This window comes from Astyanax mexicanus, chromosome 6 (assembly GCF_023375975.1).
Source record: "Astyanax mexicanus isolate ESR-SI-001 chromosome 6, AstMex3_surface, whole genome shotgun sequence".
Classification (NCBI taxonomy): Eukaryota; Metazoa; Chordata; class Actinopteri; order Characiformes; family Acestrorhamphidae; genus Astyanax; species Astyanax mexicanus.
This window is the reverse complement of record NC_064413.1, coordinates 23,221,125-23,248,507: the sequence shown is the minus strand read 5'-3', so window position 1 is coordinate 23,248,507 and position 27,383 is coordinate 23,221,125. Positions and strand designations below refer to the sequence as shown.

The 27,383-nt window shown below is 37.7% G+C and overlaps 1 protein-coding gene across 2 annotated transcripts in view; it reads left to right on the top strand.

Annotated features, from left to right (window-relative positions):
* The first annotated feature begins 12,773 nt into the window (after positions 1 to 12,773).
* Positions 12,774 to 27,383, top strand: part of epb41l3a (erythrocyte membrane protein band 4.1-like 3a) — a 146,769-nt gene continuing 132,159 nt past the window's right edge. Inside the window, exon 1 of one of the 2 annotated variants that reach the window (XM_049480022.1) lies at positions 12,774 to 12,930. The gene's annotated coding sequence lies outside the window, so the exon portion shown is untranslated. Of the gene's footprint in view, positions 12,931 to 14,908; positions 15,001 to 27,383 lie in introns of those variants that run through there. The other variant, XM_049480012.1, reaches the window with a different exon arrangement.

The following is a 27,383-nucleotide window of genomic DNA, read 5'->3' as shown; positions in this document are numbered from 1 at the left end:
TTTACATTGCCAATTGTATGACGCATGGGGCACTAGACAGGTCTAAAATATCTTTAGGTATATTTGCCTCTCATGTAAAGATGCCAATTCAGAGATGCACATTATCCTGCTGGAGTGTTGGTCATGTTATACTACGATGTAACTAAATTATGTAGATTTAACACTTAAGTAATGTTCAAATTTGTTTTGCTCAATTTTAACCAAATATAACTAAAAATGGTAAGAATACACAGGAACATAAGTTCTGTTAACTGAATTTTTTTGAGCATATGAAAATTTAAATGTTGACAAAAAAATGTCTTTTGAAGTCAGAACTCATTACACTGTTCTCTGTTTAATTTCTGCATACATAACTATGAGAATGTTTTGATGCAATTCCCCATCCTCACAGCATCAGAAACAAGTCGGAAAATGGTGTCATCATGTTCCTAAAACATGTCCAATACAGAAATAGATGCATTAAATAAAAAAAAAGAAATTCACTTGAATGAAAGTATATACAATAAACAGTGGAAGTTTGAATTTTAATTGCGATTACAAAATTGTCACAAAGAAAGCGCATTTTTAACCGTAATGCCACACACTGACCCCAAACACTGAGACATGGTGCCCACAAAGCAAGCCTTAATGTATGCAAGCACTACACATCCCACTCTGCACAGGGCTTGGATGGGTTACAGCCGTTTTAATGTCATGGTGAACGTTTTGACTTTACTCACTTTCAAATCACTGATTTTAATTATTCAAAAGACCAAAATCTTTTCTGCAGGTGGCAGATTTAAACATTATAATTTGGCACATTTTAATTATATATATATATACGTATATATATATATATATATATATATATATATATATATTATATAATATATATATATATATATTATATAATATATATATATATATATATATATATATATATATATATACGTATATATATATATATATATATATATATATATATATATATATATATATATATATATATATACGTATATATATGTATATATATATAGGTATATATATATACACACACACACACATTAGGGTGACCATATTTTCATTTGGGTAAACCAGGACACCTGGTGTCTGCTCTCTGGTCCAATGAAGGTAATTTAAAAACCAGGACATTTCCTCACTTTCCAAAAAAAAAAAATGGGACAGGACGTGAAATACGGACATGTCCCGGGAAATACGGACGTTTGGTTACCCTATTAATATATATATTTATATATATATATGTTACCCAACCTAGCTAGCTAATCAGTTAGCGTTAGGTTAGTTTACGTTAGTTCTTCTAGAAGAAACTAGAGAGACTAGCTAACTAACCTTACTGGATTTTGTATGTTTTCGACCGCTTTACTAGGTTAACAACACAGCAGGCTCCATACCAATTGTTAAGCTAGCTGCTTGATAATTAGCTACTGCCTAAAGGACACAAACAAAATAGGACATGACCAAGAAACAACATTAACCTCATGTTTGTTTTCAGAAGCGAAAACTAAACTTCTTGCAATAAATAGACTCACTCCAACGTCAGCTAGCGTTCGTTAGTTAGTTAACGCTAACCAATTCAGTTATCAAGCTAGTTAGCTAAGTTAGCTAACGCTAGTTAGCCTAGCTAACGCTAACTAGTTAGGTTAGTTAGTGACCTAGCTATGGCTTTGTGCAGGCAGGTCCTCCCTATACCGCCGTAAACAATGTCAAATATTTTCATTATAACGTGTTAGTGAACGTATTTTATGTTAATAAAGTAATAAAAGGTGACCAACTATCTTACCTATGAGTTAATGTCCTTCATTATCCCTGTGACTCGAACAGTGTCGTTCCCTTTAGCAACCAATCACTTATCCTCACCCACTGACAGGAAACCAATTACATAAATTATTACAGCTTTAATTAATTAGCTTTAACTAATTAGAGCTGATTTCACGACATATAGTGCTCTATTTCTGTAATAGAGAGCGCTTCTGAATGCAGCTCAAATCTCATTTTTAAGAAATTGTCATTTTTATGTTAGGTAAAGTATATTTTTTCATTCTTAATGTTGGACATTTTGTCATTGGGTGAGGGAAATAGAAATAGTTATAATAAAATTCAATAAAAAAACTGCTTCAGAGGCACAGCACAAGTGCTAACATTATTTGTTGGCGGCATAATAGTCTTTTATGATGTGTCACATTAATTTATTACATCACAGGGTCATATTTTACAATCCTATAATTCCAAAATTTACTGAAAATAAATCACTGCTTTAAATAAAATAATTTATAAAGGGTTCAGTAGTGTCAGTGTGAATTCAACAACAAAAGTATATTGTTAACAACAAAAGTATTTTATTAATATTAAGGCAACATACACATTTTATGTATAACCAATAGATCATTTATGCTTCAAAATATTGTACTTAAAATCCAGGTAAATGTTTTAAAATAAATGTTCTTCCCTTATGCTTCTTTATAATGAATGTATGTAAATATTTTATAAAAAGCTATTCCACCATAGAGTATGTTTGTTTCGTGTTAATGATGAGCTTTTCAACGTTTCACCAAAGACCAGCTTGAAACCCAGTTACCAGCAAAAGCTTTATTAAGGCCAAACCTTTCAGCAGGAGATTGTTCCTGTTAATAATATAGCCTCTCATACCTTAATAAATGTAATGTTTGACAACCCTCTTTGTTGGTTTTAGTTTAATCCACAGACAGATAACTGCAGATATTTGCTCTCTTGTGTGTTGTACATAATTTTATATTGTGATTTTTACAATGCAAAACAGTTAAAAACACGATTAGAACAAAATCTTTATGAATGAAAAAAATATATATTCACTGTATATGGCCATATCTGCTTACTGAATTTGCTGTACAGTGTGAGCCTTTGTTTGTTCAGGCTTCGGCCACTGGGGGGAGTGATTGTCATGCTCTCTCATAACACTGAAAATGATCTGTGACCAAAATCCCCAGTGTCCTCATTTGCCTTAATCTACTGCTCTGTCCAACTGGACTGACTGACCACAAGTAAGCAGAGATTTCATTCATTTAAGAGTATTTAGGAAAATTTACAAATTAATCACAGATACTAAAATTGTTCAACATGTGTTTTAATTTAAATGTTTTTTTTTCTCATTTTCTCCACAATTAACACAGCCAATTACCCAACCCATACATTAGGACTCCCCCTATCACTAGTGACGTCCCAACAACAGGAGGGTGAAGACTACACAGACGTCTTGTGCTGTGGACATCACCCTTTGGAGTGATGTGGGGAGAGTTGTGCCAATTGTGCTCTCTCAGGGCTCCGGTAGCCGTTGGCAAGCTACATGAACAGGATTCGAACCAGCGATCTTTAAGCCAGGCGGACACTGTGCGATTTTAGCCCGATTTTAAGCCCGATCTGGTCGGATGCGACTGAATTTCATGATCGGGCCGAATTTTAGCTTGATCGTGCGTCGTTTGTCGTGCAGTGTGAGAGGGGAAGCGATGTCCGATTAATTGCCCATAGGAGCTGCGAATGAGCAGTCGGACGCGACCAGGGATTTCTGACATGCCAGAAATTTTGGTCGCTTGTCTCACAGTGTGAGCTATTTTGCGGGCCGATTTCTTAACGTCACGACCTGTTTTCCCAAAAATCTGCACAGTAACTATAAATAATTATTAGTCATATTTATTTCTGTCAGTTATAAGGATTTATATTTATGTTCGGTACACAGACTTATAGCTTAGCAGACACAGGCATTCTGCTGTTTAAGAATTTCAACAGATGCTTATTCTCAGTCAATAGCTGGAGTTTTTGAAAAGAAAAATTAAAAGAGAAAATATCTTTGACAAACATAAATTTATTTTATTTCACTTTGCTATTATATCTGAAAAATAAAGCACATTGTCAGCCTCTGGTGCTGCCCGTCAATTATATAAAACTTAAAACATGCACAGAAATATAAAGCTATATTTTATAATTCGTTTCTTTTCGCCAGGGCAAATTTATTAAAATTATAAATATGTTAATTTATTAATTAAAATCTCGTCCAGTGCTCCAGAATATTAGCCACGCAAAGCCAGCTTAGCGCAGCGCGTGGCATTGCGCGCGGCATTGCCCGCATAATAACCTCTGTCTTCTAAAATAAACGTTTTAATAAATAAGGTCGGAGAAGTGTAGTAAAATTAGTGCTATTAAACTTACTAAAGCTAATAAATGTACTTAATAATTAATCAAGATAAATCAGACAAAATGCGCTGCGCCTCTCTCTCGCTCTCTTTCGCAGCGCGGAGCTGAATTCAGCGCGAGGCTACAGGAACTCAGTTCAGTTGAATAAAAATAAGTAAGGGCCTGTAAGTACAAGCAAAGGACCTGTAAGTAAATATAGTCAAATATAAAGAATAGTTTGAGGTTTTGGTGAGCTGTTTTCATGATTTGAAACTGAAACTAACTGAAACTTTGATTATTCTGCAGAAAGCCTGGGTTATTTTAAACGATTTTTTAATGAGTTTATATTTTATATTTTTTATTTATTCATTTAAATTATTTTTCTTCTTTTATTAATCAAATCATTAAATATATATCTTCATAAGATATAATTTTTTTCCCTTTTATGTCAATTTTTATGATCTTTTTTTAAGGTCCTATTTTTCCTTTTTTACGTATATATTTTATTCGTCTATAATAAATGTCAGTTTTTATTCCTATTTTTTATATATATTATTAATCCCTTTTAAACTGTTAATGCTCAGCGGCACTGTAAATGAGGGTCCCTATCCAGTGTGAATAACCGATTGCTTGTTTAATATTCAGTGTTGCAAAACCAGTTTTTACATAAACAATAAACAGAATAAAAAATAAAATTATTTTATTTTATTTAAGCTGCTGGTGTTTCTTTCGCAGCCTGACGCGCAGTCATTTTTCTATGCGCTCTCCTTCTGTAAAACGGACAACCCGTAGAGTCCACGTCGCCTCAGCCACCTGCGAGTCCATGTACGTCTCTTCCGTGGACTTTCAGCGCACAACAGGGCACAAATAAGCAAAGCTAAGCGCTTTCTTTTGCAAGGCGTTGTGTTGAAGCGAGAGTTTGTATGCAAAGAAAGCTCCGCCTAGACGCGTTTAGACGTGCAGTGTAAGCTCCCCCGTCGCAGCAGGTCAGTCGGACCGTACAGTGTGTGCAGATGAATCGCAGGCGTTGTTCATACACGACAAACGATTCAAACGTGCTGTTTGAGCTCTCCAGAACGCATCCGATTAAAAAAATCGCACAGTGTCCGCCTGGCTTTACCAGACATGGATATACTTTAGAGGAGCGTTTCTCAACCTTTTTTCTATCACGACACCCTTTAAATATATGCGAGATGTCAAGGCACCCCAGTTAACGGGGGGGGGGGGGGGGGGTAATTTACAATTAGCGCGAAACCTGCTGACTTTTCAAACGAGTGAAATACTCTGCTACACTCACTGCTGAACTACCACTGGATGAAGAAGTTAATGGCTCCAATTCAGAGTTATCTGAATCTGCAATCTTCTTTTTAAAAAACGTTCCATGCTAGCTTGAGCGCTTCACACTACTCTCGCAGTGCATCGCGTGGGGGACAAAAAATTTACAGTGTGTCACAATTTAGGGGCCGCATCCTTCGGAGGCTGTATTCGAAGACAGATTGCGTCACAGCTGCGCAGTAATACACCGCCTCTGTGGGTCGCATCCTTCAGAGTATGCTGCCTGTGAATTGGGACACTGGAAAGGAAATATGCACGTGAGGCGCAATATTTTGACGGCACCCCAGGGTGCCGCGGCACCCTGGTTGAGAAACACTGCTTTAGAGTAGTCAGAGTACTTCTTCTCCCACTCACTGAACATCCCGTCCAGGAGGGGAAAAATTAAAACACTGCCCGCTCACACTAAAAACATTGTAGAGACCAGGCCAATCAGAACCCTCTCTGCTCTGCATGCACTTTATGAATATGCATATGAGGGGAGTGGCTTTCTCTCCCTCTCCCTTTCTTTACCCACACGCGATTAAGGAAGAAAGTCTGTCACCTGCGTACGCATTTGTTCATACATAGTACAGTGTTTTTTTATTCAGTTTTTGTTAAAGATATTCCAATTAAACAGAACTATTTACACTATTTGTAATAAAAGATACAGTTGGGTCAGTGTACTTTTAAGCTGTGACAGTATCCTCAATATACTTAAATAACACATTGTCAATACAATAAGAAAATTTTAATGTATCATATTTCTCACCTCTACAACAGCATTATCAAACATCATTTTTTGTCCATATTGTGCACTTCCAGGAGAGAAGAGAGACTTTTAAAAATGTCTCAAAATCATAAAGCATAAAAAGATGTCTATTACTGGTGCACTTCAAGTACTACATAAATGACTTTATGCTGCATTGATTTTTCATGCGGTGCACTGTCTGCTTCGGCTGTTCTGTGACGACATCTCTCTCTGCAAAATGAATGTGTTTAATATATAGGGTAGAGAATAATGATCACACATTTCCAAGGCTGTTCACCGTTGTTATTAAAACACAGCGCTGCGTGCAGTAGAGCGTCATCTATGCATCTGGTTTCAATTAGATTGTGCTATTCAGCTGTGTAATCCTGTTATAAGTAGGTATTCTTACGCATTCCGCTCATTCCCACCAGAGGATATGATTTTATACTGCGCGTTCCTTTAACTCCCAAGCTCCCCAGTAAAGACCAAAATAGAACGGCCTGAAAATGAAATTACTGCCTGTCTGCCCCGGTCAAATCCTGTAATGCGTTCAGATTACGAGTATTACCCAAGTATCTTCTGGCATATATTTTCTGTGATTTGGCAGCTTAATCAGGGCTCGAGGTCGCTGCCTTGCAGAGATGCAGGACTTTCCGCAATTAAACATCATATTAAAGGCTGAAATGCCACCCACTGGGCAACATCAAAGCAGGAGAAGTTCCTGGCATGCATTTGTATCTTTCGGCTCATGAATTAAAATACCTGGCCTTCACTTTTATCTGTCAGTGGCCTACAATTTTATTTCACATTCAAACCAAAATGGCATCAGTTACAATATGCCCTTTCCCTTCTTCCACATCTTCTGTCTGGAGGTCTTTAAAGACTCTATAAGGTCAAACTGTGCCTTTTAGTAATAGATGCCATTTCCCTGCTTGTCAGTGCCTAATGACCATGCATTCATTATAACACAAAATACAGAATCCAGTCAGAATATTATGACCACCTCCACCTCTGAGTAGATCAGACACAGCAGTGCTGCTGTAGTTTTTAAAGACCTCTGTGTTACTGCTGAACTGAGACTATGGGAATAGTTCACCAACCACCAACAAAGTGTCAACGAGTACTGGCAACCGATAACTGGCAACGAGTCTTTCACCTCTTCTTTACAGAATTGTTTTAATTCAGCCACATTTAGAGTTTTTGAGCATGAACAGCCTGTTTAAGATAATGACACAGCATCCCAATTAGACTTTGGCTAGGCCACTCCAAAACCTCCTTTTTGTTTTGCTTTTTTAAGCCAGAAATCACAAATGCATTCAATACAGAAGGCAGCTTTTTTCCACGGGACATGGCAAAAGTCATAAAAAGTCAAGGAAATCAGTCTTAATCTGGATGTAAATTACAAAACAGTCTTATTTGGTACTTTCAATGAAAGCCTGGACCCTAAAATAAAAGACTTCTTTTGGTGCACTTTATGTATAGTTAACAGTAAATTATGGAAAACTAGATGTTCTCTGGTTATTAAACAAACTCAAATACCTGCAAATATAGTTTTTAAACACATAATCTGTGAACGTAGAAATACCCCTGTTATCTATTAAAATTTTAAGTTTGGAATAATATCAAATTTGCTAGTTAATTAGGTTTAGAATGTTAAAAAATTATTTTGTCGGAACATTTTATATATGCTGGGTTCTCTTGATCTTGATGTAAATGAATTGTGTTATTTCTGTTATGTAGGAAAATTATTAAATAAAATTTATTTTAAAAAGTGATATTAGTACCATGTCCAAGGTTGTTTTGTATTGTTAAACTGTATCATATATTGTATATGTCTGTATTGTTGCTATCTAATAAAAACTAGTACATAATTTAAACACACAAACTGTCTCTTATGCTTTGGTGAATGGACCAATAGAAATTCTCTAAAATTACCTGAAATATATATTTTTTTCATTGACTTAAATTAAAAGTTTAGAAGGTTTTTGGTTTCTCCTGTAAAGGTGCTGTTTAGGAAATATTTGTGTTTCATTGGACAGCAACAATACACTCCAATACTGACATATGAAACAGACCATTGTCCACTATGACAATAAGTACTGAGGTGGTATAATTATGCTATAAAGTAGCATATTTAAATGCTTATGATGATGATGGAGTTGTTCAACGATAGTGACACATGGTTGAAACACAGCAAGCTTATCTCAGCTGTTTAATGATAGCACACAATCCACACAAGTGTCTGCGCCTTTTAGTTTAAAGAGAATTATTCATTGACACATTTGAAAAAGGAAGCAGAGACAGCCACATTAATAACAATGCATTATGCATGGTGGTTGTGGCGGTGGTGGGAGGGGGGTTATCAGACTCCGCGCTTAGCCTGTCAGAGACACTGGGGAGGCTGTAGGTAGCTGTCTCCCTGTCTCTCGTTTTCTGCTTTGGTGGGTGTTTCTCATTTTCTCTGAGGAAAGCTTTGCATTTTGCAGCATTTATTCTACACTTTGATCACGTCAGACAATGCAGCAGCAGCCAGACAGATGTGTGGGACCACTCTCTGACTGAGCCTGGGCTTCTGAGAACCATGGGTGCTCTCTGTGGTGAGGCAGAGATTGTCAATGAAAGAGCATTAGATTGTATCTAGTTCAGTATCTAAAAATAACCCAGTGGATATGCTCTTATCTATCTGCTTCCTGTAGTGATTCCATTGATCCTGCACAAGCTCTGATCCATTCAGACCTTTCAGAGCCTGGCCAGTGGCCCACAGCTGGGCCAAAACATGCATACTTCTGTTGTGCGGTTATCGACAGATGCCAGAAATGTCACATTTGAAGGACTAAACATGCCACGTTTAGAATTCTGTTCACATATACCCCAGATAAGGATCTTTTTCATTCTTTTAATCTTCTGTTGACCACTCTTTCAGACATGAGGCTAGGAATATTTTTAAACACCGTAGTAAACACATAAATACATAAAGCTCTGTAAACAAATTAAGAGACCACTTCAGTTTTTCTGATTTTGCCATTTACAGGCATATGTATAATATAGTATAGGCATATAGTAAAATGAACATTGTTGTTTTATTTTGTTAACTGCAGGCAACATTTCTCTCAAATTCCAAATAAAAATATTGTCATTTAAAGCATTTATTTATAAATGGCTGAAATAACAAAAAAGATGCAGAGCTTTCAGGCTTCAAATTCATAAAGGTTTAAGAGTTCAGAAATCAATATTTGGTAGAATTACCCTAGTTTTTAATCACAGCTTTCATGCATCTTGGCATGTTCTCCTCCACCAGTCTAACACACTGCTTTTGGATAGCTTTATGCCACTCCTGGTGCAAAAATTCAAGCAGTTCAGCTTGGTTTAATGGCTGTGATCATCCATCTTCCTCTTGATTATATTCTAGAGAAAATCAAGGAAAACATCAACATTAAGTGGTCACTTATGTTTTTGTCCAGAGTTGTATATAGGATTAGTTTCCTGGATATGGATTTTCACTGGAAAATGTCCATTCAAAATGCTGTGTATTCTAAGTCAGGGAAACTGCTCCTTAATGTTAGGGACATCTCAGCATTAATTGTGTTTTAACTTTTTTTTGCATAATAAAACATAATGAAAAATGCAAATAAACATAATAATCAGTCATCACGAGATGATCAGTGTTAGCCAATGCAGATGTCAGTGGTTTAAATGTTATTGCAGATTTTGTATAGGTATATAACTAGCAGAGTTTAGGTTAGTTGAAAATGGACTGTACCATAATGTTCTTTTATTTACTGTAAATAAAACAACAGTAATATGATAATAAAATAAAGAAAATAAAATGTCCAAGTTCAACAGAAGCCCCTTTAGGCATGCATCAATCCTATCTGGATTATGTACTGGGAGGCATAAAGCTCCAGAGTGAGTTGGCATCATGCAGTGTTCCTCAGGATAAAACACACCAGCTTTGCTCTGATCCACTCAGATAAGACCTGATCGCGGTCAGCCTTCAGTCTTCAATTGTGAAACACAGACAGAATGAGAGTACGTCTTTATTCCAGGTGACAGATTTACCCTGAATTATTTATAGCCGAGTAGAACTAGTACAAGAGCTTCAAACGACAGCAGCACTGGCCTGGAGTTAATTTGCCTGCAGCAACATTCGCTAAACCACCACTGAACTCCTACTTGAAAGCTTTGGTCCAGTCAGCAAAGAAGACTGGAGCTTTCTCTGCAGTGTCTTCATTATCTCTTGTACAGTAAGCTTATGTACACTATAGTCTCAATAGCATGGGTAGCATGTTATCAGTTATAGGCTGATCAACCATAACATTACCACCATAGCCAACTCCTTGTTTCTACACTCACCCTTCCAATTTATTGGCTGTACTGAGTGTATAGGAAAACTAAAATTACAGACTGTAGTCCAGCTGTTTCGCTATTTTCCCTGTTATCCTCCTTTCACCCTGCTCTTCAATGGCTTGGACCCCACAAGACCACCGGCATGCAGTTATGTCTTAGGCAGATATGTAAATGATTACGCTGGGTCTTGCTACATGACCCCCCGCTTCCCTATAAATGGGCTATCAGAGTCTACTTTTTAATAGTGTACCTGTTGGGGAGAGATGGTAAACTGCTAAACATTCCTAGTTAACAAACTTTAAAAGGGAACATGACTGGACTGAAGACGCAGGATGGCTGTTTTTCAACAAATTGCTTGCTATCTAGGTTATCTGTCAGCCTAGCACCTCTACCTTCATTTACAGTAGTGTTTTGGATGAGAAACCTGGGCAATATTGGTTTAAGTGACAAATCCAGGTTTGGTTTGAGATCTGGACAGATTGAACTATGTAGGCCTTGTGGTGAGCCCTTCAATCCTGCCTTTGATGTGGAGCGATGTGCAGAACATCCTGCAGGCACATGTTTTATGGCAGGGCTTCCAAGCAAGGGTTTCCCAGGAATATCTCCACCAGGTGGCAACATATCTTTGGCCTGCCCGGTCGCCAGATTTTTCACAGATTAAGCATTTTTTGGACCAACCACCAGTGTCTGTGTGCAGGAACTGCAGGCCAAGCTGAAACATCTGTGGGAAAATATGCTGCAGGATACCATACACAAATTTGATTGATTTCTTGACCAACCATATCTCAGTCTTTCTTAAAAAGTGTATTTATAATTTCTGCATGTTTTGTACAAATTACTACATTGACACATTCACTACAATGCTAAAAGTATTCGCTCACCTGCCTTGTGTTTGGTAATTTAAGACTTGGGTACAGCAGCTTGGCCATGAAAACCCTTTCCATGAAGCTCTCTGTTCTTGACCTAATCTGACTTTGGAGTTATTTGGAGTTACTTCTGTAGTTATTGACTCGGCAGAAAGTTAGTGACTTCTGTAAACTATGCACCTCAGCCTCCACTGACCCAGCACTGTCATTTTATGTTGACAATAGCTAGTTACCTTAATTTCCAGTCTCTTCCACTTTGTTATACCAGCACTTACAACAGTTGACTGTGGAATATTTGGTATTATACCACAGTTAGTTCCAACCCTGTAATGTAATTGGTTGAGAGGTGTTCTATGAGTGCCGTTATCAGCCAGTAATGCACTGTTACTGAAGCTCTCCATGTATTACTCCGCCACATACAGATAACCTAGCAACGATGCAGCGCTTACAAGCCAAACAGCTCAGCTACAAACAGAGCAGCAATTGAACTATATTTCAATAAACAGCGATAATGGATTGTGGTATAATCGCAATTATACACTTGAGGTTTGTGCTACAACCTGTAATATTGGGACTGCTGTGCTGCTGTCTTAGGCACAAAGCTGCAGGCCGAGCAGTGCCAATATTACACATTATAGCGCTCCCACACAGGGAATTTGGCAGTGTTAAATCAACACTGTTAGTGTTAAATCAACACTTATTAGTGTTAAACTTTTCACTCGCAGTGTTAATTTAACACTGCCATATTTCCTGTGCACTAGTAATATTTCTTAAGTGAGGAAATTTTACGACTGGACTTGTTGCACAGGTGTTGTTTCACTAATGTTTGTAGAAGCAGTCTGCATAGCTAGCTACCTTTTTTTAAACACCTGTGGCCATAGATGGAATTGGAAATATTAATGTTAAATATGTTAAAATGTTAATTTTTTCATTGTTAATTTTTTTCACCTGGTATTTTTGCACCGCCGACTTTTGAAATGTGACGCCATATGGAACCTGAGTTTAATGATTTGAATGGGTAAATGAATACTTGACCTGATTAATATATAGTTTATAATGTTTCTTTTGATCCCAACAACTCTTTTTTTGGTGTGTGTTTTTTTTTTGGTTAAGGAGTGCATTGCCATGGCTTAATAGTATTACATGATACATTTAATGAAGCTGTAATGCTAATTAATGGACATTAATTATTTATACTCTAATAAGAACGAGTTTGACTTTGATTGACACCAGCGTTGGCCAATGAGTTAATATTACTATGGATTGATAGACATATTGCCGTGGGTGGGCGTGGTTTATCGGGGGGAGGGAGGCGCTCAGTGTTCAGTCAGTCTCAGTTCAGTGTAAGCTGTGTGTGTGTGTGTGTTGGTGTGTGGTGGTCGTGGTCGTGTGTGGAAGTACAGGTCGGGGCTCTCTGCGCGCGTGCTGGATATTGTTGTGTGTTATTTTGTGGAGCCTCGCCGCTGCAGGCTGCTGTTTATTGTTGGAGTAGCAGAGCTGCAGTAGCTGAAGGTGCGGTAAGACTGATAGAGCTGTATAGAGCTGTATGGAGGGGCTGTATTTACCTCTCGGAGCGGCTTTTTCTCTAACGGAGGAGAAACATCTGCTCGGGCTGCCTCTGTGTCTAACGCTAGATAAGCAAGCCGTGGCTAAACGCGTTCATTATTATTAGCTGTATACACTGCAGCACTTTACTGCAGTTTCTCAGTCTTATTAACCTGGTTTATCGGGTTTCTTTTAGATAAACTGTTCTGTTTGCTTTTATCATTCATAGTTTCAGTTTTCTCAGTTTTCTCTCAGCCTGGTGTGTTTAATTCAGGCTACAGGAGGTTCTGAGGTTTTTATAGAGCAGAGGGTTTCCCTGTTGTCTCGGACGGACCCGTTTTTATTATAATTAAGGCTGGTATGTAGAAGTAAGCGTCTGTGATGTTTTGTCAGTTTTGCAAAGCTGTAAAAAATGAAATGTGTACACGTGTTTAACTCAAATCTGCTCTACATTAAAGTAAATCCGCTCATTTGTTGCTATACTGACTGAAGAGCAGCGCATTAGGATCTTCACTGACAGCAGTTGGGAATACCATGTCTGTAGGCTGTTTGCTCGTTATTTCATTGCAGTAGCTGCAGCTCCCTGTGCATTACTGTGGTCATACACTAGATAACGGTTCAGTTCCAGGTTCTCCTCTAGCCTTTTAGCCTAAAATGACACCAGCACCAGTTTCTAATTCTGTTTTTACTAGTAAAACTCGAAAATCCAATTATTTATAATATACAGCTCTGGACAAAAAAGAGAGTACCTAAAATTATGAGTTTTTTTTAAATTATTTTAGCAAATCGAAAACCTCTGGAATATAATCAAGAGGAAGATGGATGATCACAAGCCATCAAACCAAACTGAACTGCTTGAATATTTGCACCAGGAGTGGCATGAAGTTATCCAAAAGCAGTGTGTAAGACTGGTGGAGGAGAACATGCCAAGATGCATGAAACTGTGATTAAAAACCAGGGTTATTCCACCAAATATTTATTTCTCAACTCTTTATGAAACTTTATGAATATGAACTTGTTTTCTTTGCATTATTTGAGATCTGTTTGTTATTTCAGCCTTTTCTCATTTTCTGCAAATAAATGCTCTAAATGACAATATTTTAGTTTGGAATTTTGGAGATATGTTGTCTGTAGTTTATAGAATAAAACAACAACATTGTTCATTTTACTCAAACATATACCTATAAACAGCAAAATCCGAGAAACTGAAGTTGTATCTTTTTTTTACTCATAGAAACTCTCATTTCAGATATCAGCTCTGCAATTTGCACTAGTGAAAATATCAGAATTACACCTGAATAAAGACAATATGATTTTGACTAGTTTGACCATTGATTTACATTAAATTTCACTCTCATCTACAATTACACTTTTTACTAGTTAAATAGGGTGTTCAGTCTCACATAAGGAAGATTAATCAAATTAATTTGATTATTGGAAATACAGTTTTAACCAAGGTTTTTACCAGTAAGAATTACAGTGGATAAATCTGGAATTACAATTATTTACTAGTAAAAATAACTGTAGATCTAAAACTGTTGTTTTAGTAGTAAAACAAAATATAAAGTATATATAGATTTTTTTTTATTTTGTGTATTTCAATTGTAAACTATGGCTAGTTAAAATTGTATTGTAATGATTGTAATGATATGTCATCCTGGTAATATGACTAGTTAGAATGGATTCATAGAGCTATAATTATTAGTGCATTTTTATAGCTGGTGTTTAAAATGAGAGAGGTTCCTCTTGTAAAAACTTCGATACAGATATCTGTAATTTGTTAAGATTTGTATGGCTGGTCATTTTAGGCAAAAATGGTTTGTGTGAGGGGTTAAAGCAGATTACACATTTTTACAAACCTTAATCTGTACACATTACGTTTATTTAAACATGCTTTGCATTTTAATTGTTACTAGAACAAAAAGCAATGAGACTTCTTCATCATTAATGTGTCCCATGTTTTTCCATTGTGAACAATCCTGGACATGTCATTTGGATGGATGGATATTGCCTGGCCATACGGAATGGACTAAAAACGTGAGTACCTCAATCTATAGATACCTCAATCTGTATGCATTTCTCTATCAGTTTGCTGTTGTTGGGTAAAGTCTGAATTATATCATACCTTAATTTGCCCAAAGCAGAGTGGCAGTGCACACTGGCACACAAGGCAATTCACAGAGCAGCCCCACTGGGGTATTAGGGTATTTAGACACTTTCTGTTTTGGGAAACATAGGCGTTCACAAAGCACACAGTGTAAGAATGGATGACAGGAGGGAGCTGTCCCAGTCCAGCAGTGTCTAGATACCACATAAAATGCTTTCTCTCAGGTCAGTTGTTCCAGTTATGAACATCAGCTGATTGGTCCATGGTGTTCTTTTGTGGGAATTGAGAATTGTTGTTAGGTTGGACAAACTTTATAGTAGATCAAACTACTGGCAACTGGGCATTAAACATAATGTAACATTTATACACAAAGTGTCTCAGCCAACATGCTCTTGTGGCACTCACATGGGTGGAACATGGGCTAGGGGGGTTTGTATATGTGTGGTTACCCGGGACCCAGTTTTGATTAACAAATGTTCCCCAGCATTACAGCCCACCTTTAGGTTGCAGTCTGTATTATTTTGTTTCTAAACTGAAAGCAGAAGCATTTCTGAGTGGAGAAGGGACAAAATATTGTGTTTAATGGTACCAGTGTGCTGGAACGAACATTCCTGCTAAGCATAATAAATTATTTCAAAAACATAAAGTGTTTTCGCAGGAGTTCTGGTCACGTCTTGTGTCTTTACATACTTACGTCACATGTACAGCCTCTAAAAGAGGCTTTTGTCTTGTTTCCTGTGCTACAACTGTGCACTCTCGCTGCTTATCGACTCTTTGTCTAGTTTTCTGTGCTACAACTGTGCACTCTCGCTGCTTATCGACTCTTTGTCTAGTTTTCTGTGCTACAACTGTGCACTCTCGCTGCTCATCGACTCTTTGTCTAGTTTTCTGTGCTACAACTATGCACTCTCGCTGCTCATCGACTCTTTGTCTAGTTTTCTGTGCTACAACTGTGCACTCTCGCTGCTTATCGACTCTTTGTCTAGTTTTCTGTGCTACAACTGTGCACTCTCGCTGCTTATCGACTCTTTGTCTAGTTTTCTGTGCTACAACTGTGCACTCTCGCTGCTTATCGACTCTTTGTCTAGTTTTCTGTGCTACAACTGTGCACTCTCGCTGCTTATCGACTCTTTGTCTAGTTTTCTGTGCTACAACTGTGCACTCTCGCTGCTTATCGACTCTTTGTCTAGTTTTCTGTGCTACAACTGTGCACTCTCGCTGCTTATCGACTCTTTGTCTAGTTTTCTGTGCTACAACTGTGCACTCTCGCTGCTTATCGACTCTTTGTCTAGTTTTCTGTGCTACAACTGTGCACTCTCGCTGCTTATCGACTCTTTGTCTAGTTTTCTGCGTTACAACTGTGCACTCTCACTGCTTCTCTACTTTTTGTCTAGTTTTCTGCGCTACAACTGTACACTTTTGCCGCATCATGCCCGGCCAGTTTAAAATTATTCTTCTGCATGCTTAGTGCAATAACCCATTCTCACCAGAGAGGGTCCTAAATCCCCCAAATCGCAAAACTTACAGACATCAGCTTTATTATCACACTTTTTTATTCAGTGTAAAATTCCAGATGGAGCCCATGTTTGACCCCTCCTGGGCCCATCACTGACTCTGGTGGGCATCCATATTTCAGGTCAACATAGAGCCCTTGGACAAATCTATCTGGTTCCAAGTTGGACTAACCATTCCAGCCCCATATGGGCGTGTTAAATTCTGTGGAGCTTGTCCCACATGGCAGCTGGTGGGCTGGAACATGCTAGCAATGCTAGCAGAACAATCCACAGTAGCAGAATGAAAATCTTTGAGCAAGGCTGTCACTTCCTCTCACGACACACATGTTGTCCACTTTGTGGAAGTGCACAAACATCTGGACAGTGATGGAGGGACTGTCTTTGGGACAGTATGCCCTGCTTTGGGCTTTAACCTATTTGCCTGGTGTTTAATCTGCTGAACCCCACTGTGCGGGATTAAGCGCAGTAAATGCTGCTGCTGCTGCACAAATGCAGAAAGATTAAAACAACACACACACAAACAGGCATGCACACACACTCACACACACACACACAAACAAACAAACAAACAGAACAGCACATACATCTTTTATCTAACATAATGTCTGGTTCTTTCTAAGGCTGTAAAGCTTTACCTCATTGTAGGTCTATTAATATCAAATGGCTTCATTTCCCTGTTTATAAATCAGGGCTTGGGAGGTTGTTTGGGTGAAAGGTTTAGGGAAGACTGTTGCCATCCCCTCTCTTAACCCTCGTGTTTTTCCATTGAGAAAATTTAGCCCAGCCCTGGAAACAAGAGCTCTGCAAAAAGGCAAATAATCGGTATTGATCCACCATTATAAATCAGACTCGCCTCGTTTACCAGCAAGCCATCAAGAGCTCCAAGCTCCATTACAGGCATGACTCATCATACCTGAATGTTATTCTTTTAGTTTATTGCATAAATTACTGGACGATTATGAATTTCAGAGTGCTGTGGAAGCAGGATTGCCTGCTCAGCTGCTCTGAAGAAGATAAATATTCCATCACTCAAGTGTTGTGCCTTGCAGCCTTCCAGGGAAGAAATATTGCCTTATAACTGGACAGCACAGTGGCATGGATCTAGGGCAGAGATTTAGTGCAGGTCTTCTCTGGGGCTCCCTGCACATGAGGATTTTTGGATGTGGGTGACTCACTTGAGCAGCTTTGACCCTGTTTACACCTGGTCACTTCATGCATCTTATGTATCAGGATAATACCTGGATAAGGAAAAAACACAAAAAGGCAAGTGTGTGGTGGAAAATAATGACAGGAAGAAAGAAATATTCAGAGTCTCTGAGTCTTGATCAGAATGAGTAACAAGATTTATTGAGAAGACACACGTAATGAATACAGAGTGAACTCCTGCCTTGCAAGAGGTGCCAAGCTCTCTTTATACCTTTTAGATCCTCCCATCCCTTACTTCCCAATTATGGGCACAGTGCCACCATTGTGACACGTCAACTTCTTCTGACATGTGATATGACATAATCCCTTAGTGAGCATATCAGGCTGGTTCTCAAAACATTGCAAGCAGAAAGGAAGATGACCCTGGCGCCAGAATTTGTAGAACAACTGTGACGTGCATTCCTTAACACATACACATAGCCAGATAGAGAAAACTCTTACTCAGCATTTCAAAAAAGCTCACTGAGGGTAGAATGGTCACAGTACACATTATCATCGCATAGAACAAAAAGTAATATCATTAATAGTCGTCATTGTTTATGAATCATCACACGTCATTGATTATGAATCATTTCAATAAACACCTTCCATCACACTCCCCCCTTTGATTCTGAATCAATAATGAAATTTTCTTTTTACAGCTAATTTTCTTTACCTTCATTAAACAAACGGTCTAGCCCAAATGCAGTATCTAACTCTATTGTATCTACTGTAACTTGCAGGAAACTGGCCTTTCTTCTGCATATGGCGGAACAAAAATTAATAGATATATATATTAGAAAAGAGTAAAAGTACATCAACAAATAAAATCTCGATAGGTCAACACATTCGCGCGCGAGAGAGAGAGAGAGAGAGAGAGAGAGAGAGAGAGAGAGAGAGAGAGAGAGAGAAAGAAAGAAATAAACTAAAGCCAGTCGAGGGCCAGAGAGAATTCCTCATACTTCATCCAAGCAGTTATACATTTTGCAAATGACATGTGATTGTACAGAACTTATCAATATGATTACGTCAGCAGAGTCCAGTTAACAGCATGTTGTCCAGTTTTAATGACGTGATTAGCTCCAGCCTGTCTGAGCAACAGATTCTTATCATGATGTTGTTCAGCACTGTGTCCTTCATGAACACAGCAGACAGTCCTTAAGTGTCCTAAAGTCTGTGAGAAGATGAGACAGAGGAAAAGAGTGGATGTAAAGATCTTCTGGCTATCTGAGGAGAGGTTTCCAGCACTTCACTCAGATAACTTGTTGTCTCCTAGTTCATATGCACTGGTCCCAGAACAGCAGAACAGCAGTGAAGCTTCTCTGCCACTCAGGGTCACATTCTCCTCACAGCTCTCACTGTTGATGAAAACACTCTGACCTTCCTGATTCCTGAAAAAAGTAAAAAAAAAAAACAACCTCCAAAGCCTTGTCATAGTGACAGTTAAAAAGAGAGCAGAGATCATAAGGTTATTAAGTGAATTATAATGTGAACAGTAAAAATAATAACTGTATATATAAATGTATAAAACATTTAAGAATAAGAGTGTGAAGGTGTGGTTATCTCCAATCACACCCTTCACTCCCCCCTTCTAGACCAAATGGAATCATCCAAGATTCCATGATGGTCTACATAACGCCTAAGAAGCCCCGGGAGTAATGACAAGTGTCCGCATACAGAGTATGAGAACAAGTGTTTCTTCATCTCAGCTGTGGACATGCTGGGGCCTATTGCACACCAGTCCCCACGCCGGACTCTCCCTGCCTCGTCATGCCCACCATGGATCTGAGAAGATTCATAAACAAATTTTACTACATTAACTTTCTCTTCTTTTTTTTTTTTCCCAGAATTACAACATGAAGTTTAAAAGTGTTAAAATCAAGTCAATGTTTTTCAACATTGTCACTGTTTTCGCTCTAGACTATAGAATACATAGTCTCAACATTTATTTATCAAATGCCTTCATATTTTCTTTTAACCTTTCACATTGTCTAATTTAATCTTCAACCACAATAATGTATATATTTTTTATACATTAATTAGACATTTTCTTACACTAGATGCTGAGAAGCTGATCTACACCTTTGTTTTGATTAGAGTATTGTAATGCATTATTCTCTGGATTACAATTATTATTCTCTACAATTTACAAATTACATTGTGGTCAAAATGCTGCAGCTACAGTTCTAACTCACACACATAAAAAAGAGAGAAGATTATTTAGATTGGATTTTAATATTCATTTAGTGTAAAAAGTGTAAAAATCTCTTAACTGCTTAGCAGCTAAGTATATATCAGGACTCCTGGCAGATCGACAATTCCAGCTCATTTGTTGAGAACATTTAGCGTTGCATTCTGTATTTATGCACCAAAGATTTGTAACTCTCTATCAGTTTATATCCATCAGGGATCACCCAGTTCTTCCTTTGAAGCACATCTAAAACTTATTTGTGCACTTCAGATTAATCTTAGTTTTATTTATTTTAAAATAGTTTGTTATGTGCCAAAATTCTTAATGCCAATCTGTAGACAAACAATCCTCAACTTTACACATACTCAGAAATCCTTAAAGCATTGTTCAGAATATTTAGTCTGATTAGTGCTGTTATTTGAGGGCGAACACACAAAGAGCATAAAACACCCCCTTTTTATTTTAGTTATTAAGTAGAGAGTTCAGTTCTTCCAAAACACTGATGAGTATGATGCAGTCAGTGCATTTCCTCTATATCCTTCGTAAACTTATTTTCCATCTGTTAACTTGAGTCTAAAAACATTTGGCTGATGTTAGAATTTAAATGTGTGTGGAGTTGTGTCCACAAGCTGTTGTAGGCATGGTCCACCTAAGTTTAGACTAACTAGTTCCTATGACAGTGATTTTGAAGCTATGAGCTGCAGTGGTCCTGTTTGAAGTTATTGGCCTAATATTTATTTTCCTTGTTCAGTTCCAATATATATTTTGCGAACTGTGCTACCTGTAAATTAATTGCAAAAAATAAAAACATATTTAAGTTTCACTTGTTTGGCATAGTTGCAAGACTGTTAGCTGGTGGTTTAGCAAGCTAGTTATTATTATATATATTGAATTAATTTAGCATTAATATTAATGCACATATAAGAGAAAGATTTCTATCTTACCCTATATATATATTTTTAAAAAACCTTTGGAGCAAGCAAAGCTCTTTTTGTAGTTGATAGTCTACATTGATGTATTAATAAGATTTTAAATGGTTGATTTTTATTTAAGCCAGCATGCTTGGTTACTTTAGCTAGTTACAACTACATCTGAGTTTATATGTATTAATTTTGTCAAAAGCCAGTAAACAACTTCCCTTACATAAGCCTTAATGGAGATGATTGTTATTAAAAATGTTTTATACAAATCATAGTCATTAGGCAACATAAATTACATAATGTAAACCTAAAAAAAAAAAAAAAACTTTCCAGTGAAAATTGAGGGCCAATGTGTGATAGGCCTTTAATGTATTAATCTGCCCAGCAACCATGTTTGGCTACTGTTTACAATGAAATTAAAGATTTTTCCCTGAACTAGATATTATTTTTAATTCATCAAAGTTTTTGATGAGAAACACTATTTAAAAGAGAAACCAAAAAGCTAAAACCTCCCTTTTTTTTTTTCTTAAAAAGAAAGGTAAAACAGTCATAATTTGAGTCACCACCAGATTTAAAGTTTAACCAAACATTTTCTACATGAGGCATAAACATCAAAAAATTAAATAAAATCACTCCTTTTAATGGAAAAAAAGTAAACAGGCATAAAAAAAAAAAAAAAAAAAAAAAAATCTGGTCTCACGTCTCTGTTGCTGGCTCAGGCTGAGGGGTGGATCCACTGGGCTGATTGGCTGCTGGGGGTGGGTGGTGTTGATGGTTGAGCAGGTGCTGTCTGAAGCGGTCTCTGATCGCTCAGTTCTTCCAGATCTGAAACCAGTTTCCTGGACCAGTGCTGTAACATTTGAATCACAACAGGTCCGGTAAAGACGCAGTCCAGCCGTCGACCGACAGCTGGACCAAACACAGTCTCTCATCTGAGACTCTCCTAATGAAGTGCTCTGGTTCAGATGATGTTCACAGTACTGTTGCAGAGGACCCTGTCTCTGAGGGTCAAAACTCCTGTGATGAGCACCACCCCCGCCTTCTCAAACACCCAGAAAACAGCACTGAGCAACAATCAGTCAAAAGAGAAAAAATCCCTCCAAAAAAAAACTTTAAAAGAAAAAAATAATAATAAAAAAGAAATCCTGAAAGGAATTCTAACATGGTTAAAAATTGTTTAGCCTCATGAAATAACTAAAACAAAAATTATTTCCAGCCAAACGATGCTTGATATTTCTAAACTGTATAAACATTAACATTATATTGTTGTGCTCTGATGGGGACTCAAAATATAGCCAAGAATATGCAAGCAAGTTCTTCATTGCGAGAAATAGAAAACATATGGAAAGCAAAACAAAAAGCTCCATTTTTTTTTTTTTTTTTTTTTTTTTTTTTAAACATCTGATGTCTCCTTGTTTAAAAGTCAGAAAGAGAGACCCAATTCACTGCAGCTCGTAATAGATACAATATTAAGTTTGTCAAATTAAAGCTTTCCAAAGAAAGTAAGATCTTTCCTTACTGGTTTCTAAAATCTACCATCCTCATTAAGAGAATCAAAAGATCAGCATAGACTGAGATACATGAGAACCACTAGAGAAATTAGATATGTGTATTCTTTAAATCTCATTCAGCTGAGACTGAGCTGAAATCAGTCTCAATAAAAAAGAATAATAATAGAAAAGGCCTAAACCACATGAAGACAGAAGCTGTGTTCAGAATGGCTCACTCATTAACTCTTTCACTATGTAGCATTTTCTATTTACTAAACGAATTATGGAACAACCAAACAATAAACCATGTTTGTCCTGCTCTGAGGACGTCTAATACAACAGCACTGCATTGCATAATAGTATATTTTGGAATTTCTAAATTTTGTGATGCATTAGGTTTTTCATAGTGAACTATATAGGGAACAGAATGTACTGCTGCGGTTTTAAACAGTACTGCAAAAATGGTTTTACACTATATAGTGCACTATTTCTGGAATAGGGAGCGATTCTGACACAGCCACACACACATTATATTCATCATTAGATTCGCTTACAGAATATCAGAGTTAGACAAATGTTAGAAACATACACACTTACACACACGCACAGACACACACACACACACACACACACACCAAATGTGATAGAAGATAGCAGAGAAGAGATGTTTTGTCTATCTCTCTCACTGCTTTATTCAACACACGCAGAAACACACACACACACATTGTATCAAAAGCCTGGAATCCTCATCTCTTTTCTGTTTCAATCAGGGATGACTTTCACAATGTGGACATTTGTACATAACTCATCACTACTATTTAAACATGAAGCAGTCTCACATATTCACTAAACTGCCATCCTCAGAATTCTACAGCATTTTCCATAAAGATAATGAAACATGTTACATTGAACAGTTCCAGCATGGCTCAATATTCTGCCCTACTTTAATATATGTATATTGGGTTAATATGCTAATGATTCCAAACCTTTGAACAACACTACATAAACACACACACACACAGACATACACATATAGTCTTGGCTCATTTGATTGAAAAGAGCTGCGTCATGAATTTTTGGATTAAATTTCAATTCTTTAGTTACTTGGGATCCCATTTTGTTCTCTCATTCGATTTTAATGACTCAGAGTAATTTAGCCCCAATAATCACGTCTCACCTTCCTTCTTCTATCCCTGCTTAATACACAATCAGTACCCTGTACTATTATAGTATTATTTATGCACTCCTCCCCACGGTCCCGGGACCTATACTCTAATGACACGTCTATCAATAGAGGCCTCGCTACGACCAGGCTAGTCTTCTCTTTACTTTAAAGATATATTTACATACATCAATAAAGGCCTCGCTATGACCAGGCTAGTCTTGTACACCGTCATGTAACTATTCACTGTCCAGGGCGGAGTGCTGAAGGAAGGATGGAGGGGAGTAAATTAATTTAAGAACAATTGTTTACATTTAAAATTTCCTTAATGAGTAAATTAGTTAACCTGTCACTCACCACCAATGTTTGTCGATGAGGCCTGGATTTGCGAATGGGGGGGAGAGGCCGCACTTACCCCCGCGGTACTTGTCCTTTTTTCTGTGGAATTTTTCCCTTGCTTCTTGGGCCCAGCTGTTTTGCTGGAGAGCGTCCTCGGCAGGTGCTAGTCTCTCCCCCTCCGCCGCAAGACCATGCTCATCCTGTTCCGTGACGCCAAATTGTGGTGGAAAATAATGACAGGAAGAAAGAAATATTCAGAGTCTCTGAGTCTTGATCAGAATGAGTAACAAGATTTATTGAGAAGACACACGTAATGAATACAGAGTGAACTCCTGCCTTGCAAGAGGTGCCAAGCTCTCTTTATACCTTTTAGATCCTCCCATCCCTTACTTCCCAATTATGGGCACAGTGCCACCATTGTGACACGTCAACTTCTTCTGACATGTGATATGACATAATCCCTTAGTGAGCATATCAGGCTGGTTCTCAAAACATTGCAAGCAGAAAGGAAGATGACCCTGGCGCCAGAATTTGTAGAACAACTGTGACGTGCATTCCTTAACACATACACATAGCCAGATAGAGAAAACTCTTACTCAGCATTTCAAAAAAGCTCACTGAGGGTAGAATGGTCACAGTACACATTATCATCGCATAGAACAAAAAGTAATATCATTAATAGTCGTCATTGTTTATGAATCATCACACGTCATTGATTATGAATCATTTCAATAAACACCTTCCATCACAAGTGCAAATGCACCCAAGTCACTTTTAAAAAAACATAGCAGTAGAAATACTTGTCTCTAGCCAAGATGCATTCGATAACTGAAACTATTACTACAGTAATAATTGCAGCTCAACATATACATTTGTATATTCCATCCCACACACGAATTGCATTTCAATCTGAATAATCCAGACACATTTAAATGCATGTGGTTAAAATCTAAAATCAGAATCTAATTTGAAGGCAATAGTCACACCTGGTCACGGTGGGGTGCAGCACACATTTGGCAGTATAGAGTTTATAGGTTTAGATATTAAGTTAATTACATTAAACTCCATTGAATTATTTGCTTTTGTGCATTTATTTACTTGACTTGCATGTGTCCCAGTTAACCATGTGTCCCAGTTAACCATTGGAACAACTGTCTCTCACTTTGGACTGGATTGTTATGTTTAAAAAGGTTTGGTGGTCCAGCGTGCTAAGCGCTGCCACTATGATCAGGATCCTGTTCATGAAGCTTGCCATCGGCTTCCGGAGCCGTGAGAGAGCACAATTGGCCTTGCTCTCTCTGCGTAGGTAGATGGCGCTCTCTCCCCACATTCCTCCAAAGGGTGATGTTGATCAGCACAAGGCATCTGTGAGCGGATGTATCAGAACCTACTCTGCAATGCTGCATCAGCAGCAGTTCAAAAAGAGTGGGTTGGGTAATTGGCCATGTAAATTGTGGAAAAAATGGGAAACAAAATTAGAAATAGAATTATATAAAGCCTATTAAATGCACCAGCAAGTAATGAGTACTGTATATTACATTACTGGTAAATTTACTTTAGACCTGTATGCATCAGAGGTCTCTGTACAAAACATTGCTGATCTGGGATTTGTTTTGGATTAAATTTGTGGGGCTGATTTTAGCTCATTAGTTTTGGTCTTTGGAGAATGCACCTCAGCTCTGAAAGCCATGTACTGTGGTGTAGGCTGATTTTTTAAAAAGGTCATTTGAAGCCAGCTAAATGTCAAGATGTGCTCAGAACAATGCAGATTTCCCAGTCATCCTATTATCGACAGCTTGGACCACAGGTGGAGCTGAATGGGAAAGCATGTGGTGTTAAGCACTGTACAGTAGATGTGGGGAGCCTAAATGGCCTCCAGCTGGTCACAGCCATTGTTTCCTGTGATAAATGCATTGATGCCTACTGAGGGAAGCATTGACTTTTCTTGTGATGACATTCATCATTAAATGCTCAGTGACCATTGAGCTGAGTTTTAAAGTGCCACTGTTTTTAAACTCTATTGGCAAACTGTGGAATCCACAGCACTGCTTTAACTGCTTTAAATGAGAAATCAGGTGTGAAATGGATTTGGGGTATAGTGACATATGATAGCTATTACAAACTTTTATTGAATAGCCCACCTCGGTTTACCCGCAGCATTCCAAAATGCATCACTTTTAGCAGACGCTTCCAACAGGTTTACAGTGCTATGGATAGTGGCATAGAGTTGCCCAGGCAAAGAAATCACTATTTTTACACCATTAACAAGCTCAAAGTAGCTCCACACTTCATTGGTAGAATTCTAAAGGGCTCTGACATTTAAAATGAGGCACATTGAATGTGCACAGGTGGTTAATAAAACACTGTTAATATGCACAGTCGTTCTCCATGTACTGCCATCTTGAAATTAAGTACCGATAAGTCAACTGACGACATATGCACGAGGCACATTCCATTTTTTGTATGGTGCTTTTCATTCTCAGGTAGACAGTCAACAGATATTTCCAGCAACAGCTGGAATTCATGCATTTCCACAGAATTAATTTAGCAATCAGTTCCCCTATCCTACATATTTGTTCATGCTTGACAGTCAAATTACAAATTTTGTATATAAACAGTGTTTTTTAATAAACTATCTGTGCACTTTTTCTTGTTTTACATGTCAGAATTCTATAAATGAACTGTGGAGTTAACTCTGGAGCTAGTAAATGATGTAAAAATAGTGATTTCTTTGCATGGGCAACACTATGCCCCTATCACTAGCACTGTAAGCCTGTTGGGAGCACCAGGAAAAAGTGCTGCATTTTGGAATGCTAGGGGTGAAAAGAGGCAGATTATTCGACAAATGTCTTTACTCGTTATCACGTTTCACTACACCCCAAGTCCATTTCACACCAGATTTCTCCTTTAATGTCTTCAGCGATTCAAATCGGAACTGTTTGATACCATGTGTACTGACTGAATGACATGAATGACCTCATTTTCCGACCTCATAATTATCACCATGCAATACCACCATAGTGGTATGCCTTTTTTGGAAGACTATAGATCATGAGTTTTTTTGATAAGAGTTCAGACCTTGGTTGAATTAAACGTGTGGCTGTAGGCTTTCCTTTCTTTGGATGAAACATTCAGCAGTGCAGCGACACAGCAGCACACAGCGGAATACATTTTCAAACATGTTTTATTCAGAAACAGCCAGGGGAAATCTGTATTTTTTGTGTTGGGTGAGTAACAGAGTTAATGGAGGCTTCCTCTTCAGAGGATCTAATGAACTAACTTTGCAGCTTAGCATAGGCCAGTTTTGCAACAGCATCAAAGTGTTAAGACCTTTCTAACTTTCTACAGTGAGTGTAATGGTGTGCTGGTTGCTCAAATATTAATAAGGTTTAATAAGATTTAACCGGCTGGCCATTGATAAAAACTGTATTTTCTTTGGTATGGTTGAATACTTAATAAATCAATTAATTAATTTAATGAAATAACGAAGTTACACTTAAATAGTGCCTTTT